Raw genomic sequence first — 14255 nt, forward strand, 5'->3', positions numbered from 1 at the left:
TGTCACTAAATCAAAGAGTACATGGAGGTGTATAAGGTATAAGAAAATTGAAAAGGTAGTAGGGGAATAGGTTGTGAAGGGCTTTGAGTGCTAAATAGAGCATTTTGTATTTGATTCTAGAGGTGATAGGAAGCCAATTGAGTTTATTGAGTAGGGAGGGGATGCAACTGGACCTGTGTTTTAGGAAGATCACTTTGACAGCTAAGTGGAAGATAGACTGGAGTAGGGAAAGACTTGTGGCAAACAGACCCACTAGCAGGCAATCACAATTGTCAAGGAATGAAAAATGAAGGCCTACACCAGATTGGTGGCAGTGTCACAGGAGAGAAGGGACATATATTAGAGATGCTACAAAGATGCAGTTGACAGGCCCTGGCAACAGATTGGATATGGGAGTGAGGAGAGGTAAGAGATAATAAGGAGTCAAGGATGATACTTGGGTTGTGAGGCTGGCAGTATCTTCAACAGTAATAAGGAAGTTTTTAAGGGTGCGAGGGTTTAGGATAGAGAGTTCCATTTTGGAAATGTTGAGTTTAAGATGTTTACAGCTGTGGTATCAAACTTATATAGAAACTGATCCCTGTAGACCACATACTGATGTGAAAACCACAAATCAACATTATCTATGTTATGTTGTATTCTTATTTGCTTTGTTAATCATTTCTCAATTACATTTTAATCTAGTTCTGGCTGCCCTTGGGAGTTTTGCTGGCCAGTTATGGCTCTGGCCATGAAATTGACACCTTTAGCCTACAAGACATCCAGTTTGAGATGTCGGAAATGTGAGACCAGAGGTCAACAGAAAGGTTAGGACTATACACGTAGATTTGAGAATCATAGGAATAGAAATGATAATTGTGTCCATGGGAGCTAATGAAATCACCAATTGAAATAGTATACAGGAAGAAGAAAAGAGGGCCCTGGACAGAGTCCTATGAGACAGCCACAGTTAGTGGGCCTGACTTGGATGAAGATCCAGAAACAGAGACTAAGAAATGATCACCTAGGTAGGAGAAGAACTAGAAGATAGTAGAGTCCCAAAAACCTTGAGAGATGAGATTATCAAGAAGAGGGTGATTAACACCACAGAGAGGCCAAGACAAAAGATGATTGAGAAAAGGCTATTGGATTTGGAAATTAAGAGATCTTTGGTATCTTTGAAAAGAGCAGTTTCAATTGAATGATGAGGCCAGAAAAAAGACTACCAAGAGTTAAAAAGTGAGAAGAAAGAAAGTAGAGGCCCATCTTACAGATGGCCTTTTCAAGGAATTTAGCTGCAAAAGGCAGGCAAGATATAGGTCGATAGCTAGCCTCCCTCAGCCTCCTTTCACCTCTGATGGGAGGGCTGGAGGCAGAGTACCAAACTCCTCCCAATGTGTTTCTTTAGAGAGAGCAGAAACTGGACTCTCATCTCGCTCCACTCTGCATCTGCTGCCCTGACTGGTTTCAGTTCTACAGAACATGATGCTCCCATACCAGCTACCCTGGTTTCCCATCTCCCCCATCCCACTTTCCCACCTTCTTTTGTGTACTGTCTCCCTCTTTAGATTATAAGCTCATTAAGTGAAGGGATTGTCTTTCTTTTTTCTAATTGCATTCCCAATTCTTAGCACTGTGCCTGGGATATCATAGGTGCCTAACACATGTTTATTGGATTAGATTTTTTAGGATAGGATGATGAACACAAGTAGGCTGCAGCATCTTAGCAATAATGACCCAAGCAACAAGAAGTAGCTTGGAAGGAAATGTATCATACAAAGGAGATATATGATTGAAGAAGGTAAATCATGGAGCAGTAGTGAGAGATGGCTTAATGTTTAAAAGTCAAGAAGAAAGCCACGTTGGGTAAATCTGCTAGGAAAGACTTGTGGAAGGCATAGATGACAATTACATAAGAATATGTGGATGGCTTAGAGTTTTACTAGTGTAAAAAATTCTACATATCAATGAGGTCACACATCCACTGAAACATTAAATTATATTAACAATAATAATGACAATCACTCATTTGCATTTGTAATAGACTTGGTAGTTTTCAAAATGTTTTCATATCATTGGATCCTCAGAACAACCTTGTGAGGTAAACAACTTACTTATCAAGCTTTCTGTGATGCATACCTGCAAAAATTACTCCTTTCAAGTATCACACCTTCTTTTCCCCTTAAAGTAGGTCCAGATACACAGGAAGCCATAGTCACAACCCTGCACACAGGTAGCCCAGACCACAGTATCATCTTCTCACTGGACTGAAGCAAGCAATGGGATTCAGCATCCCCTTGGGTGTCTAAGCAGCCTTTTTTAAAGGACTGCACTTCTCACCTCCTGGCATGAGAAAGGGGATAGAAAAGATTCCCTAAAAATTGTCAGCTTCACCCTACCTAACCCTCATCTGCTTAGAAACAAACAAAAAAATGTACAAAAACTTTTGCGAAGATGATTCTATTCACCATTGGTACATGGAAGGTGTATATGCTTATGGACAAGAAATCCAGTAGACCTGAAAGACAAATAGCTCTTGTGAGAGAACCTGGCAGGTATTGCATCCAAATAGCAGCCTTGAGTGAAACAAGGCAAGCAAATTAAGGCCACCTTACTGAAATCAGAGCTAGATACACATTTTTCTGGAGCAGCCACAGTAATGGCGAGTGCCATGAAGCTGACATAGGTTTCGAAATCAAAACTAATCTATTCAACAATCTCGTGTGCTTACCAAAAGTAGTGCGCGGCAGGTTCATGACAATGTTAATGCCACTTGCAGGAAAGCACAACACCACCGTCACTAGTATGTATGCTCCCACCATGATGAGCCTTGATGAGGTCAGAGAAAATTTTTATGAATACCTAAACACCTCATCACTAATGTGCTGAAAGAGGATGATCTTGTAATTCTGAGTGACTTTAACACCAGGGTAGACACAAACTACCAGACATGAGAGAGAGTCCTTGGAGGGAATGGAGTCAGAAACAGCAACAGCAATAGTCACCTACTACTAAAGACTTCTGTGTCTAATGGCTTTTTAAAAAATATATATTCTTTTTTTGGGTTTTTTTGGTAAATTTCATTATTTTAAACTTAAAAACAAAAAATTGCCATGTACACAGAAGAACATAAGATAGGATTCAATATAAAACAATAAATTTCTATTTCAAGAAAACCTATACAATTTCAAAGCAGCCCAGCTTTTCTTTGCTACCTTGTAGGTTTTATTTAGCTCTCTGCTATGCACTTTTTACTGTATTTTTCCCCTCCTTCCCTCCCACCCCCAACCCTAAAGAAGGCTACAATTAAATATGGATACATAGAGATAGATATTTAAAAACATACACATATACATACACATATATAAACTCATACACATATATGTAAGACCATACTATGCTTATTTCCACTTCTCATCTGTTTCTCTGAAGGTGGATAGCATCTTCCTTCATAAGCCCAAGTCTTCTCACGTTTTTCTAAATAAACCAGCTCATCATTTCCTCCCCCATGACAATATTCCAACCCAACCACATCCAATCTGAAAAATTTGTCTATGAAAGTTTTTCCCCCAATTTTCTGCATTCCTTCTATTCTTGGATGCATAGGTTTTATTAATACAAGAAAATTTGAATTTAAAATAATTGTAATTATCCATTTTATACTTCAACAATGCTCACACCTTCTAATATAGTTTAAGGTCTGATACTGATGAATCTGCTTCCTTTACATATTTTCCCCCTATGATCTTTGTTACTATTTTTTTCTTACTCAGTAGGAAAGTTTTTTGGTAGTTTAGTTGGGTTAAGTAAGATTGTCATTTTTATTATATTGGTTTCATGAACAATAAATATTACTTCAATTATTTAGATCTGACTTAATTTGTTTAAAAAGTGTTTTATGTTTATATTCATACAGTCCCTGTGACTATTTTGGCAGGTATACATTTGTCTAGTTATTTTAAATGGTCTAAAGCAATGTTAAATAATATTGCTGACACAGTTTAGTTTCCCTATTTTTCTCTTTTGAATAAATCTATTTTAGCTTTAACTTTGTCTGAGATTCTGATTACTACTCCTGCTTTTTTACTTATTAAATTCTACTCCTGACCTTTATTTTGTCTTTGTGTGTATCTCTCATTTTTATAGCATTTCCTGAAAGCAATATACTGTTGAATTCAAATTTTTAATCTGCTATCAGTTTCCTCTTTATGGGTAAATTCACCCCATTCACAGTCTAAGCTATAATTACTTGTGTATTTTCTTCCTTCCTGTTTTTTTTTACTATCCTTCTCACTCTATTCCTATCCTTCCTCTCTCCTCTGCTTTACTTCTACTCACTACCTTGCCCTTCTATTCCTTAACCTCCCCACCCCTCCAAGAGTCCCTCCCTTATCCTCTCCCCCTGCCCTATCCCCTTTCCCTCTTATTTCTGTGTTAAGAAGAATTTTATACCTTTCTAGATACATTTGTTATTTCCTCTTTAACTCGTTCCCAAGGAGAGTAAGGTTCCATCACTACCCACTCTCCCTCCTACTAGTTTCTTTGTTATCAATTTTTCCTTTTGTTGTTGTTGCTGTATGCTTCATTATGTGAGATAATTACTCCTTGTTATCTCTCCCTACACAGTTTTAGTTTGTTAAACCATCTCAACTTACACAGCTCAGCCCAAGACTCTTTTTCAAACTACCCAAATGATGATGATAGTCATAAGAGTACTGCTAATATTTTCAAAATAAGAAGTAAACAATTTGACCTCATTGAGTCCCTTATGTTTTTTATGTTTACCTTATATTTCTCCTGGTGTCATATGTAGAATTTTCCTTCAGGTTCTGCTGTTTTTGTCACAAATACCTGAAAGTTTTTCAGTTCATTAAATGTCCTTTTTTTCCATTCAAGATTATATTTAACTTTCTGAGTAAATTACACTTGGTTATAACCCCAGCTCTTTTGCTCTATGAAAATAGTATTCCAAGACCTACAGTCCTTTAACATAGGTCTTGTGTGATCCTTATTGTAGTTCCCTAATATTTAAAGTGGTTTTTTTTTCTTTTTGCTTCCAATATTTTCTCCTTAACCTGTGAGCTTTGAAATTTGTACTCCTGTAAATTTTCCTCCTGGGATCTCTTTCAGGTGGTGATTGGTGGATTTTTTTCTACTTCTGCTTTGCCTTGTTCTAGAGCAGGGGTGGAAAACCTGCAGCCTCAAAGCTACATGTGGTCCTCTAGATCCTCAAGTGCAGCCTTTGGACTGAATCCAAACTTGGATCCAAAGATCTTTCCTTAAGTTTTTTATTCTCTGTTTCAAATTGATTGACTTTTCATGATTTTCTTGGATTGCTCTTATTTTTTTTCTAATTTTTTCCTCAATCTCTGTTATTTGATTTTTTAATTCTTCCAAGAATTCTTTTGTGCTTGGGACTATATGACGTGTCTCATTGAAAGAGGAGTTGCTTTTTTTGCTCCATTATCTTCCTCTGAACATGAATCCAGATCTTCTCTATCCCCATAGTAGCTATCTATGGTTGGGTTCTTTCTCCTTCACTTACTTGTTTTTTTCTTTTGGTTTATTTTGTTTTTAGCATTAGTGTAATCAAGTATAGTATGCCCCAAGTCTCAGGTCCTTCTTACTGTTTTTCCTGAGGTCTGTGTCCCAGGACTCAACCTTGGGCTCTCCTCTCCATTCCTAAGTTGTGGTGAGGGCCCCTAGTCACACCATTCCACAAATGATTTTGCTCTCTGCAGTCCCTCAGGTGGCTGCAAACTACAGCTGTCTTCTGCCCTGTAACTGAAATCAGGTGCCCACAGCCAGCAGCTACTGCTGCTGCACTCACCAGATATGTGCTGTCTCCTTCTCCCCTGCAGCCATAACCTCGGACACATCTGGTCAGCAAAGCTGTGCTGGGCATTCCTCAACATTGGAAGGTCCCTCAATCATCTCTTACTCAGCCATCAGACTCCCAACACTGTGAGATGACAGTTTCTAAGGCTGAGGCTGCCTCCAAACCCAGATGTCCCCAGGGCTTGTTGTTTGTTGATTCTGCAGAGTCAGCCTGGAGGTGTTTGTACTCCACTCAGGCTAAACCTTTACCCCCGGAGGTCAGGTTTTTCCTTCGATCTTCTCAAGTTGTCTTAGGAGAACAAATGCTTAACCCCAACTTTCGTTTATTTCTGCAGCTCTACATTCTCTCTGAACTTATGTTCTATCTTTTTTTGTCTGGGAAATTTGGGGAGCCAAAAGTTTTCTGACCTCCACCATATTCCCAAAATCTTCTCCCATCTCTTGACCTTCCACATCACCGTTACCTAAACATAATAAAACTTCTTGGATGCAGCCTTGCAGCAAACATTGACATTTAATAGACTATGTCATTGTAAGGAAGAGAGACAAACGGGATATGAGAGTGATGAAGGCAACGTGTGGCACAGAGTGCTGGGCCGATCATTGATTAATCCTCTCCAAGCTAAATATTTGCATTTAATAAAAGTGGTGGTCTCAAGACAACATGACCAAAGGAGACATAATGTCAACAGATTAGAAAGCTTCTCTGTGTGTAAACTGTTGCTGCTAACTTGGAAGGAAAGCTGAGCCAACACAAGGTTGGTAACAGTGGAGCAGAAAAGGAGTGGTCACCTTTCAGAGATATGGTGTACAGCACTGCAGTTACTCATCTGGGCCAGAACATTCACAAATATTAAATTTGTTTTGATGAAAATGATGGGGAAATCAGAAGCTACTAAGTGAAAAATGAGAACTCCATATGGTTTACTAGCAGGATAGTTTGTCCACCTGTAAGAAGGCAGCATTTAACTTCATCAAAAGTAAAGTGCAAGCACAGCTTAGAGAGATGTGGGATTCTTAGCTCAGTAAGAAGGCAAATGAAATTCAGTTTTTTGCTGATAGTAACAATCCAAAGTGCTTTTATGATGCCCTGAAGTTCTACTTACGGGCCAATGGTCTATGATGCATCTCACCTACTCAGTGGTGATGGAGCCACATCGATTAGTGATAAGGATCTAATCCTTGAGAGATGGGCTGAACACTTTCACAGTGTTCTCAGCAAACCATCATCAACCAATGCGGAAGACATTGACAATATAACTCAGGTTGAAGTCAATTCCTCTCTACCCAGACTTCCAACTAAAGAAGAGGTTTTAAAATGCCATTAGGCTTCTCTCATGCTGCAAAGTACCTAGTGCTGATTCTATTCTGGCTGAGATTTACAAGGTCCACTGCTTATACAAATGCTGACAGAAGTTTTCCAGGTTATGTAGCAAGAGGAGTTCAAGAATGCCTCCATTGTCCATCTCTATAAAGGAAGGGGACATAGGTTGTCCTGTAATAGTCATAGGAGGATTTCTCTCTTAGTCATTACTGGCAAGATTCTTGCAAAAGTCCTCCGTAATAGGCTGATCCCTTACTTGGAAGATGTTCATCTGCCCAAGAGCTAGTGTGGCTTCAGAAAAGACTGAGGAATGGCTGATATAGTGTTTGCTGCCTGACAACTCTAGAAGAAATGCCAGGAGCAAAACAGAAATCTATATATAATGTCATTGATCTGACCAAGGCCTTTAATACCAGTCATGAGGGTTTATGGGAGATTACGGCAAAATTCGGTTGCCTGGAGAAGTTCATCAGTGTTGTATGTAAGTTGTATTATGTCATTCTGGTGCGGGTTCTTGTGCTAAGTCATCAATGGAATGAAGTAGGGCTGTGTTCTTGCTCATGCTTTTTAACATGATGTTTTCAAGTGATGTTGTCAGATGCCTTTAACAAGGACAAAAATGGCATCAGGGTCAGCTACTGCACTGACAGTAAATTATTTAACTTGAAAAGGCCAAGACTAAAGTGAAGGGAGAGTTGGTGCTCCATTTTTTGTATGCAGATGATGATGTACTCAATGTAGCCTCTGAGTCTGAGATGTGAAAGGGCATAGATCGATCCTCTGCCACTTAACACTAATTTTGTCCTGACAAAAGAAAAGAGTTTCTCCACCAGTCAACACCACACCATCCATATGCAGAACCATCAGTTACAACAAATTGAGAAATTTTGAATGCTTACCTTGGCAATATACTTTCCAGGAATGTACACATTGATAATAAGGTTGATGCACACATTTCCAGAGCTAGTTCAGTGTTTGAGAAGCTCTGAAGGAAAGTGTGGGAGAAGAGAGTTATTAGGTTGCCTACCAAATTGAAGGTTTACAGCCCTGTTGTGCTGACCTCATTGTTGTATGCCTGTGAAATCTGGACAGTATACCAGCACTGTGCCAGGAAACTGACCTGCTTCCATTGGAATTGTCTTAAAAAGATTATGAAGATCACCTGGCAATATAATATTTAATTTTCAACATTTGCTTTTATAAGATTTTGAGTTCTAAATTTTCCCCCCTCCTTCCAGTCCCCTCTCCCTAAGATAGCATGCAATGTGATATAGGCTATACATGTATGATCATATTAAACATATTTCCACATTAGTCATGTTATGAAAGGAGAATCAGAACAAAAGGGAAAAACCATGAGAACGAAAAAAAGAGAGAGAGAGAAAATAGTATGCTTCAATCTGCATTCAAACTCCATAGTTCTTTCCCTGGAAATGGATAGCATTTTCTATCATGAATCTTGGAATTGTCTTAGATCCTTGCATTGCTCAGAGGAACGAAGTCTAACAGTCAGTTATTGCATGATGTTTCTGTTACTGTGTACAGTGTTCTCCTGTTCTGCTCATTTTACTCAGCACCAGTTAAGCAAGTCTTTCAAGGTTTTTCTGAAGTTGGCCTGCTCACCATTTCTTATGGAACAACAGTATTCTAGTACATTCATACACCACAACTTGTTCAGCCATTCCCCAACTGATAGGCATCCACTCAATTTCTAATTCTTTGCTACCACAAAAAGAGCTGCTATAAATATTTTTGTACATGTAGGCCTTTTTCTCTTTTTTTAAGATTTCTTTGGGATACAGACCTAGTAGTGGCACTGCTGGATCAAAGAGTATGCACAGTTTTATAGCTCTTTGACATACTTCAAAATTGCTCTCCAGAAGGGTTAGATCAATTCACAACTCTACCAACAATGCATTAGTGTTCTAATTCTCCTATGTCTTCTCCAACATTTATCATTTTCCTGTTTTGTCATGTTAGCTAATCTGATAGGTGTGATGTGGTACCTCAGAGTTGTTTTGATTTGCATTTCTCTGATCAATAGTGATTTAGAGCATTTTTTATGACTATAGAGAGCTTTAATTTCTTCATCTGAAAACTGCCTGTTCATATCCTTTGACCATTTATCAATTGGGGAATGACTTATATTCTTATAGATTTGACTCAGTTCTCTATATGTTTTAGAAATGAGGCCTTTAGCAGAGATACTGGATATAAAAGTTGTTTCCCATCTTTCTGCTTCCCTTCTAATCTTGGTTGCATTGGCTTTATTTCTGAAAAAAACTTTTTAATTTAATGTAATCAAAATCATCTATTTTGCATTTCATAATGTTCTCTAGCTCTTCTTTGGTCATAAATTCTTCCATTCTCCACAAATCTGACAGGTTAAACTATTTCTTGCTTTCCTAATTTGCTTATAGTTTTACCATTTATGGCTAAATGTGGTGTACCCATCTTGACCTTATCTTAGTCTACAGTGTAAGATGTTGGTCTATGCCTAGTTTCTGCCATACTGTTTTCCAGTTTTTGCAGCAGTTTTTGTCAAATAGTGAGTTCTTATTGCAGAAGCTGGAGTCTTTGGGTTTATCAAACAGTAGATAACTACAGTCATTGACTACTGTGTCTTATGCACCTAACCTAATCCACTGATCCACCACTCTATTTCTTAGCCAGTACCAAGTAGTTTTGATAATTGCTGCTTTATAATACAGTTCTAGATCTGGTACAGCTAGTCCACCTTCCCTAGCATTTCTTTTCATTAATTCCCTTGATATTCTGGACCTTTTGTTCTTCCAGATGAATTTTGTTATTATTTTTTCTTGCTCTATAAAATAATTTTTGGTAGTTTGATTGGTATGCACTGAATAAGTAAATTAATTTAGGTAGAATTGCCATTTTTATTGCATTAGTTTGGCCTACCTATGAGCAACTGATATTTTCCCAAGTATTTAGATCTGACTTTATTTGTGTGAAAAGTGTTTTGTAATTGTGTTCATATAGTTCCTGGGTTTGTCTTGCAGATAGACTCTTAAATATTGTCTACAGTTTCCTTAAATGGAATTTCTCTTTCTATCTCTTCCTGCTGGGCTTTGTTAATAATGTATAGAAATTCTGGTGATTTATGTGGGCTTATTTTATATACTGTGACTTTGCTAAAGTTGTTAATTATTTCAAATAGTTTTAAGATGATTCTCTAGGATTCTCTAAATATACCATCGTATCATCTGCAAAGAGTGATAGTTTTGTTTGCTTCTTGCCTATTCTAATTCCTTCGATATCTTTTTCTTCTCTTATAGCTAAAGCTAACATTTGTAGTACAATATTGAATAACAGTGGTGATAATGGACATCCTTGTTTTACCTTTGATCTTACTGGAAATGCTTCTAGCTTATCTCCATTACATGCTGAGGTCCTTTCTTGAGCTGAACTGCCAAGCATTCAAACTCTAATGCAGAGAGTGCAACTCCAATGGGCTGACTGCGTTGTTCAAATTCCAAACATACATTTGCCTAAAACACTATTTTACAGAAAACTCACACAAGGTAAGAGCTCACAAAGAGGTCAGAAGAAGCAATACAAGGACACTCTTAAGGTTTCTCTGAAGAACTTTGGAATCACTTGTGAGACACAAGGGACACCGGCACAGGCCCACCCAGCACAGTGTGCCCACATCAAAGAGGGTGCTGTGCTCTATGAGCAAAGCAGAATTGCAGTAACTCAAAATAAACATGAAATATGCACATCTAAAAACATCTCCATCCCAAATGTTCATATGGACTTTGTGTGCCTGACCTATGGTAGAACCTTCCAAGCTTGAATTGGTTTAATCAGCCACAGTCAGATACATCATACCTTGACCCCAACATAGTGATGTCATTTTGGTTGTTTTCAAGTATGAAGGACAACAACCAAGTTTTTCTCATTTTATTGATAAAGAAACTGAAACCCACAGAAATTAAATGGCAAGTTAATGCAAAAACAGGGACTAGAAGAATTAAGAATCTTCTCACAAGTAGTCAAATGCCCTTTCTGATACTATTCTGATAATATTTAATTGTTTTGACAATGGCATAAGCTTATGTAGCATTTTATAAGCTCTGGAGGGTCTTTATTCCAGCACTTATTTGCACTGGCAAGTTGGTTCCATAGTGAATGGCCTCTATCTCCCACTGAAGCTATCTTTTCTAGGAATACCATTGAGAATTTATGTTTCTTCTAATGCCCCTATTCTGTTGTGTTCTTTCAATATCAAGCATTACTTACAGTGTCACTTATATCATTGATTTACCAAGTGATTAGTGTTCCAGTTTCCTTTAACCAATTAACTTCAATTAATTTATATAAAAGGATAGTTCCTGAAAAGATATAGCAAGAGCTAGAATACCCCCCCCCAAAAAAATCTCCTTTCTTCTGAACCTGGAGCACCCTTTCCCTCTACCACCTGAGTTCCTGTGAGAGGCAATGTCTAGATGGTTTGGTTAAATCATAGAGTATGTGAGAAAAAAAATAAAATGTAATAAGTCTAGAAGGTACATCATAGCTGGATTTGCAAGGGCATTAAATATCAAACAGAAGAGTGTTTTGTTGTAGAGCTAATGAAGAGACACTAGAGCTTTCTGAGCCAGGGAAGTGTTGGAGTCAGACTTATACTCATAATATCATTTTTGCATCTGTACAGAATATTGATTGAAGAGATATGACTTGAGACAGGGAGGCCAATTTCAAGGCTCTTGCAATGCACCTGATGAAAGATATGAGGACCTAAACTAGGGCAGTATGGCCTTGAGTAGACAAAAGGGAATAGATGTAAGAGACGCTGAGGTAGAACTAGCTTGTCTTTCCTAAATAGTTCCACTGCATTAATTCAGTTCACAATACTGGTTTAGAACATCTAATAAAGCTCTTTATTTCCTGTGTGGGGAAAATTCCCTTCATAAGTATGTTACAACTGAAATAGTTCTTTCACTGCACCAAAGCTCTCTCATCTTGATAATCCCTCTCCTCAAGGAGTAGGAAAATTGAATTTTTTTCTTTTTTTAAAAATAACTTTACTGTAAATAAAATAGAATGTGGAAGTTTATGTTTAAAATTAAAGTTAGATTTAAAACTTTGATATCTCTTGAAAGCCACTCTTCATAAATATTTCCTTTTATTACTATTTCTCCATTCAAGTAAATTGTACTGACTAAATCAAGGTTTCTTAAACTTTTTCCACTTGCAACACCTTTTCACCTGAGAAATTTTTATGTGACCCTGGGTATATAGATATATGAAAGACAGAAGCAAATTTGCATACTAATGAGATACATGTGCCTGTTTTTTTTTACACAAATAATTAAATCTTGGTGGAATAGTTGATGCTGCAGGAAACAGAGCATCTTCAACTTTTTTCAGAGTTGAATGATATTTTGATTTTATAATTGTCAATGCTGAGAATGTTATTTTGCATAAGTACATAGCACAAAATGGTAGAAGTATGTTTAAAGCAATTTCAGAAATTGTTGGAAATTCTGTCCTAATCCCAAGACAAAATTAATTTAACAATTTTTTAGGAAACTCAAGTTTTAAACCAGTTGCTTGATAACTTGGCAAATTCTTCCTAAACTTTTAATAGCAGATGACTGGCATTTTTTTAATTTCAACTGAGTATGGTTTATGACCCCAACTCAGTTTTTTTGAATCAAAATTTGAAGGGAAGTATTTTGGAAACTATGTCTCCAGGCATGTTCAGATGATCAATTATAACTCTTACAATTAAACCTTTCAGAAGATTATTTACAATTATAAAATTATCTGGAGTTGTAACCATCCTATTTTTCCACATTAACTTTTTTAGTAAAACTTTCCATTTTATCTTTTAACATAAATATAGTTTTTTCCTTGAAGTAACATGTTTAAATCATTAAGTTTTTGAAACTATCCAATAAATAACAGTTTTGAAAGCCATGTCATCAAAAAAAAATAAAAAATTTGATTTCTGCTCAGTCTTTTAATTTCAGTAATATGTTTAAATTTCATCCTCTTGAGAGCCAACTTATCTCTGCATGTAGTGATAAGCTTTTGTAATCAGAGTCCATGTCTTTCCAAAGATTTAAGGGCACAGCTATTAATAAAGTTAGTGATTTTGATAGTATCACAAAACATAACATCTAACTGTGGTGATATTTTTTTGGCTATGCATGCCTCCCAATGGATCATGCAGTAAGTAAAAATGATTTGTTTATTGCCACCAGCTTTAACTTTTGCTATAAATACAACATTCTTGCCTATCATTGCTCCTGCACCTTCTGTACAGATTCCAACGTAATTTTTCCACTATAAACTTTCATTTATGAATAATTCATCAACCTTAAGATATATATCTCCCCCTCTCATGTGCCCTTCCAAAAGGGGCCAAAACAATATTTCCTCATAGACACTTTCTTCATAAATATATCTTACATAAAGTGACAACATGTTAGAAATCTCAGTTATTTCATATAACCGAATTGCAAAGTTTGGGTTGCCCTTAAGCCTGGTAATAAGCTGCTGGAACTGGTTGTTACTAATTTCTGAAATTCTTTTGGAAACAGTACCATTTGATAAAGGAATTTTACAAATTTCATCCCCATATTTTTCCCATGGACTATTTCTAACATTTTAATAGCAGCAGGTAACACAAGATTCTCTCCTGTCACATAGGGCTTTTTTAGTTTTTGCAATCAAATAAAAAGTTTCATAAGATGCAAGTAAATTTCATTGGCAGTAACAAATTTCTCAAAACATTGCTTTACTTTATTTCAAAAATTTTGGAAGTCATTCAAAATATTCCTTTGGTTTATAGCATTATGCTGCATGTTTTGTATTAACATGTAATTTTAGTTTGGCTGGTTTCATGCTCTCCACAGGCAAAACTTCATTATAAATTAAGCAAAGAGGTTTTCCACAGCATCATCATTATTAGAAGTAAATCCATATTGCAAAAATTATTTGATATATCTTCTTTTTCTTGTCAATTTTGATGTATGACAACCTGGTAGCAAAGACTCTGTCACATTTTCATCAGTGCTTTTATCTCTTCTGTCTGAATTTAGCCACTCATCCTTAACTGAAAAATATTTTTGTCTTAAAATAT

At 36.8% G+C, this 14255-nt stretch overlaps 1 protein-coding gene across 1 annotated transcript in view; it reads left to right on the plus strand.

The window, feature by feature from the left end:
- The window catches only part of TTC6 (tetratricopeptide repeat domain 6), a 286301-nt gene that overhangs the window by 184490 nt on the left and 87556 nt on the right, over positions 1–14255 (plus strand). The window lies entirely within an intron of this gene.

This window comes from Phascolarctos cinereus, unplaced genomic scaffold (assembly GCF_003287225.1).
Source record: "Phascolarctos cinereus isolate Bilbo 61053 unplaced genomic scaffold, phaCin_HiC Scaffold_2;HRSCAF=192, whole genome shotgun sequence".
NCBI lineage: Eukaryota > Metazoa > Chordata > Mammalia > Diprotodontia > Phascolarctidae > Phascolarctos > Phascolarctos cinereus.